This window comes from Alosa sapidissima, chromosome 18, assembly GCF_018492685.1.
Source record: "Alosa sapidissima isolate fAloSap1 chromosome 18, fAloSap1.pri, whole genome shotgun sequence".
Taxonomy (NCBI): domain Eukaryota; kingdom Metazoa; phylum Chordata; class Actinopteri; order Clupeiformes; family Clupeidae; genus Alosa; species Alosa sapidissima.
Window position 1 is genome coordinate 23580874 of NC_055974.1, and position 6000 is coordinate 23586873.

The following is a 6000-nucleotide window of genomic DNA, read 5'->3' on the forward strand; positions in this document are numbered from 1 at the left end:
TGTTTATAAAAGTACACACACATATGCACACACATGCTCACACACACACAGACACACACACACACACACACACACACACACACACACACACACACACACTAAAACACACTTTCAGAAAGACACACATACACTGAAACCCACACACATACACACAATTGATTCACACAGACACAGACCACACACACACACAGACACACACACACCATTCCAATTCCATACATTGGTGCATATAGTATATACACTCATATGGAAGGAAGAAGGAAAGACTTAGTGCAATACTGCAGGAGTGGGGTTTCCTTTAGAAAAGCTCCTCCGCTTCCAGTAAGCCCAACGGAACCTCCTCACGGAATGTGAACCCTGACCATTCCAAACGGGAATAAAGGGAAAACATTCCGGAACATGTGTGGAACAGAGCAGGATGAGAGCAGGATGCTTTAGAAACGGTGATTTAACTTCATGTGTCCACACCCAAAGTAAAAGAAAAAACCCACAGCCTTAGCAAAAAAAAAAAAAAAAAACGAGTCACCTCATGTAAACTGGTGACTCCCCAAGCGAGGAAGTAGTGTGTGGGGTGGGGGAGGGGGGTGGGAAGAAGGAGAAACGTCTAATGTGTGTCCATTGTATTTGCTGAGGATTACGCAGACATAGATGAACCATGTGATAATATGGAGAGGGGATTAACTTGGTGGTGTCTCAATCCGGCCTGATGGTTACTTTCTGCCGTCTATTTTCTTTTGGGGCTTAATGGGCTTAATCCACACAGCAGAGAGGAGCTGTGTGCTGAGAGGTCAGGAAACTGCAGCACAAACAATGTGGCTTCCAACCTATCAAGGTAAATACACAGCTATATTTACACACACACACACACACACACACACACACACACACAGACAATGAGGATGTCACTATGGTAGACACGTAAGGGATAATGGACGACACGGTGGTCTGTTCACAGAAGTTAATGCACGGTCCGAGGTTGTAAAAGGCCCCGACGCGAAGCGGAGTTTAAACCTCGTAGTGCATTAACTTCTGTGAACAGACCACCGTGGAGTCCATTATCCCACTTATTCCACTGTTGCCACTTGCGTTGTGTTCATTTTTCTGTTACAATTTAAACGTTTTAATCGCTAAAACTGTCTTGTTTGTAGAACTAATTTCTTCCGACACATATCAACTAATTTCTCAACTCACAGGACAAACTGCCGTTACTAGTTCTAAATGGATGGTTGCTACGGCCAAAGGCCAGTCGTTAGTTCTATCTCTCCCGTTGTCAAGCGGATGTATGCCAAGATTCTGATGAACTTTAGCTTTGAAACATCGCTTTTACTTAGCCTGCTGTCATCCATGTAGCTAAAAACCACCTCCGTCATATGCTACAATGTTGCAATGTTCTGAACCTCTGCATTTTACAGCTCGGATGCAACGTGACAGTTCATTTAAACTTCACAACGAGTTCGGCGAATTAATATACAAGTGTGATACGGCCAAAAAAATGGATCTACTTCATAGGTGTGCAGATAACATACGGTTAATGGTCGTTCTAAATTACGTAGGACAATGGGAAATTCAACCAAGCAGTGGAATAAACAACTATAACCGTCCTCACACACTGATACACACACACTCTTTTACACACACACACACACACACATACACACACACACATACACAACAACGGTGGTCATCAGTGTCAGCAGGAGAGGACTGCTGCATATGCTAGGTCTTATCCTTAAGTAGCAGGGACTCCAACTGAGCTCACAGTCAGGTGCTGCAATAAACCAGAGGTTGCTGACAGACGACATCGAGGATAAGAAGATTACAACAACACCATCACCTGCTACTCCACCCCCCACCCCAAACGCAATACAACGCACATGGACACACACACACTAACACTCACACAAACACACACACACACTAACACTCACACAAACACACACACACACACACACTAACACTCACCACAACACACACCACACACACACACACACACACACACACAAAAGCACACTCGCACACAAACACACACACACACACACACACACACACACACACACACACACAAAAGCACACTCGCACACAAACACACACACACACACACACACACACACACACACACACACACAAAAGCACACTCGCACACACACACACACACACACACACTAACACTCACACAAACACACACACACACAAAAGCACACTCGCACACAAACACACACACACACACACACACACTAACACACACACACACACACACACACACACACAAAAGCACACTCGCACACACACACACACTCACACACACACACACACACACACACACTCACACAAACACACACCCGCCTTACAGTACTTCACCCCAACTGCCATCACAGCAGCTTGACACACAACAGCACTCCTGGCAGATGCCTATGATACCAATCAGCATGGAGGTTAGCCAAGGCTGGCACTTGCCAGGGTAGGGCCAGCCTGGGACATGGCACCTTTGAGCACCTATCTATTGGCAGGCATATAACTGGGCCCGTGTGGGGTAGAGGAGTGTCTGGCAGCCTGGCTAGTTGACAGAATGACAGGTAGGGAATGTGTGTGTGTGTGTGTGTGTGTGTGTGTGTGTGTGTGTGTGTGTGTGTGTGTGAGAGAGTGAGTGAGAGAGAGAGAGAGAGAGAGAGATACTGTTTGTGTGGTTATGCCACCTGTTTGTTTCATAATGTGGTGGAGGTAGTGGGTAGGGGTGGGGTGGAGGATGTGGGTAGGGGTGGGGGTGGAGGGGTTTGTGTGGGGACATGTGTACATCATACCTGTCAATATTTAGCTTTCCAAAAACGGGAGATTTTTTTTTTCGGGGGGGGGGGGGGTCAGATCCGGTGTTTATACCGGATCTGTGTTTGCATATTTAATACGTTTCATACACGTGTTTCAACACTGCGTTTCGGTCGTTGCTTTTACCTTACCATTACCTTACGCATGCCAGTTATGTATCCACCAGCTGCCTGCCTGCAGCCTACTTCCAAAAATCCAAAGCTGCTTGCTGTCAGATTTGGTTCCGAGGGCACAAGTTCAGTATATCAACAACACTCAATAACAGTTTATGTGATGTGTTAATCAATTAACTCAGTTAATCAGTTAATCAGTTAAACAATTTCACAACAGCTAGTTCTGGAGTAGGCCATTCAACCAGCCCGCTTGCTTACGACGAGACTCAGGCTGCGCAGTCGGCACCCGCTTCCTTATTTGGGTTTTGACAGGTATGGTGTACATGTGGGAATTTGGTCCAGCTGGAACCAGATTGCCATATTTCTGCAGCATCCTCTGTGGAGTAGGGTGTGTGTGTGTGTATGTGTGTTTGTGTCTCTGTGTGTCTGTTTGTGTGTCAAGGATTGAGGATTTGTGGAGTGTATGTGTGTGTCTGTGTGGGTGTACAAACACCCTCCATTCCATCTGGGGAAGGGAAAAAATATTATTTGGGGGGGGGGGGGGGGTGACACAAGCCATGGGTGCAAACTCCCCATTAGTTGCCAGTACAGATGGCTCCCGTCAAAACCCAGTCCCTACTGGCACTCAAATGAGTTGAACCGAGACGGAGGGAGCTTGGCATCTACCGGCCGCTCACTCTCCATCACTCTCCAATTCTCTGATCTACCTTACAGAAAACAGAAAAACCTCTGGGGACTTCACTGTAGGCATATGTCCATGCCCACGGAAACACGCACACACACACAAACACACACAGACGCGCACACACACACACACACAGACGTGCGCACACACACACACACACACCTACATTCACATGACCTAATGTTAATGGATTTACTGCATTTAATGACATAAATTTGCATAATGCCTTTTCTTACTTTAAGGAGAAATTCAACATGATTCACCTTTGCTTCTCTGAAATGATAATGTAACTGGACTGGTAAATACTGAATGTAAGCCTATAACCAACAGTGGTTATATCAGCACAGCAGTATGCACAAAGCAGAGTATCTCATGATGTTGGACAAATTCCGCATCTAACAGAGAGCACTGAGAGGTTGGGCACTTGTTGGATAAGGTAAGAGAAGCTGTCCAAAATCAAGGATTCCTGAAATTACCCCGAATATGATGAAAGTCGGAGATTAGCGAGGAGGATTAACATTTAAATTGACCCAGCTAACCTGCGTACCGACAGGGAGGAGAAACACAAATCTAGTTGCCGCATTTCTCTCTCTCTCTCTTCTTTCTCTTTCTCTCTCTCTCTCTCTCACACACACACAAAACCAGTTAATCAATCTAGTGATTATCGTTGTCGCTGCGATTTGCTTGAGTTTGACCGCTTATGTGTTTATTGGACCCTCTCTGCATAAGCAAATCCTGTTTTTTTTTTTTTTCGGAGACGTTTAGGGATAATGAGTTTCCCAGCCTTCCAGGTTATCTCCGTATTTAAACGGCAGGCTAAAATCCAAATCTATTTTCTGGTCAAACCATGGGCGACTGGGAAGATTATCCTATGTTCCATTATCTAAAGTAAAACTCCATACTTTCAGGTCACTGGACACTCGTTTTATTTGATTAGTCTGCTTACAAGTATTATTAGGCTGCAATAATAATAATATATAAGTGCATTACAGAATATATTGCGTGACTTTCTCTTGTCACTACAGACAGATAGAAATAGAAACAGGACCGGCGACCGGTGCGACCGTCAAATGCCAGTTGCCCACATGCAAAACATTCATTGCACTCTGCTTTCAAAGAAAAGGTCACTCGCCCAGTCCTTATCCATGGTGAAAGCGGTACTCTTGCTATGGGATGTTATGTTGAATTTTCCTACTCGTCATGTAGGCTATAGGCTAACCTTTTCCGTTAATGACAGGTACACTAACTATATCACAATGGGAAGCAAAAGGTAGAGTGTTCATTGTATGAGACAAACAATGACTTCATTGAACAATTCAGACTACAGGCTACAGCACGCTAACATTAACACAACTAGCCTACACAAGACATAACCATTAAATATCCTCTGTTGCCACCATAGGAATCAAAAGGCATAACATGTTCAGTTATCGTTATGCTTTTAGGGTTTATCGTTTTGCAGCTTATTAGCCTAGGTTATAAGACAGTTTGTAAACGAATGAAATGAATCAAACACACAAAGCACATTTCGTCTCAGTCACCCACGAGGGTTCGGTGACCTGCGGTTTGTAAATGAATGTTAACAGGTGCTCTCTTCGTACCAATTAGCACTATATGATTGGCCACAACGAAAGCATATTTTCTCCCGCCATGCCTGACAGCAAGCTCCCGAAGTTCACTGTGATTTGCGCTGCGAGTGCATATGAAAATGCATATGCATGTGAAAATGCTCCGCGCACAGTGAATCCAGTTTTGACAGTGTCGTTCCATACAACAAAATGGGAAGGTCTGGCGTTGATTTTTTTTTATAATTCACATTCAACTAACTTACCGTATTTTTTTTAAAAGTACTGGGTCAGTATCCAGTATCCAGTTTGTTGTATTAACAGTGTTGCGAATGTTAAGTGCATATCTGAAATTGCATTATCCACTTCGCAAATAAAGCAAGGTAACTATGTGTTATCCAGCACTTTCATAAAATAAAGTAACTGAACTCACCGAACTGAAAGTCGTTATAGCTCGCAAATGTCAGCTGTTTCACATATCCATGTTCATCCTGCTGTTTTCACCACAGGCAGTGTTTATCTGCTGTTATTTCATTGGTGTGGATCACAAAACCCCTCTAGCGAGAGGGAGAGCGAGACGGACTGTCCTCTTTGGGAAACAGATGCTTCACTGAGGAGACACGCGCACAGCGTCAGAGGCAGACTCCGCATCCTACACCACCGGCGGTATGCGGAGTGGAGCACTGCAAAGCGCAGTGCCTTCATATCCAACACACATGCACGCAAAAAAGCAATGTGTTCTTCGTGTCCGATAACGACATTAAATTACCCAAATGCGTGTTAGGGCTCTCAGGACGTATTGCAAAAAGCTTAAGTT

General features: G+C 44.6%; 1 protein-coding gene across 3 annotated transcripts in view; it reads right to left on the reverse strand.

Moving 5' to 3' along the window:
• The window catches only part of htr2cl1 (5-hydroxytryptamine (serotonin) receptor 2C, G protein-coupled-like 1), a 124668-nt gene extending 118826 nt beyond the window's left edge, over positions 1-5842 (reverse strand). For all 3 annotated transcript variants that reach the window (XM_042069749.1, XM_042069748.1, XM_042069747.1), the window contains exon 1: positions 5617-5842. The gene's annotated coding sequence lies outside the window, so the exon portion shown is untranslated. The remainder of the gene's footprint in view (positions 1-5616) is intronic.
• Between the last annotated feature and the right edge of the window lie 158 nt (positions 5843-6000).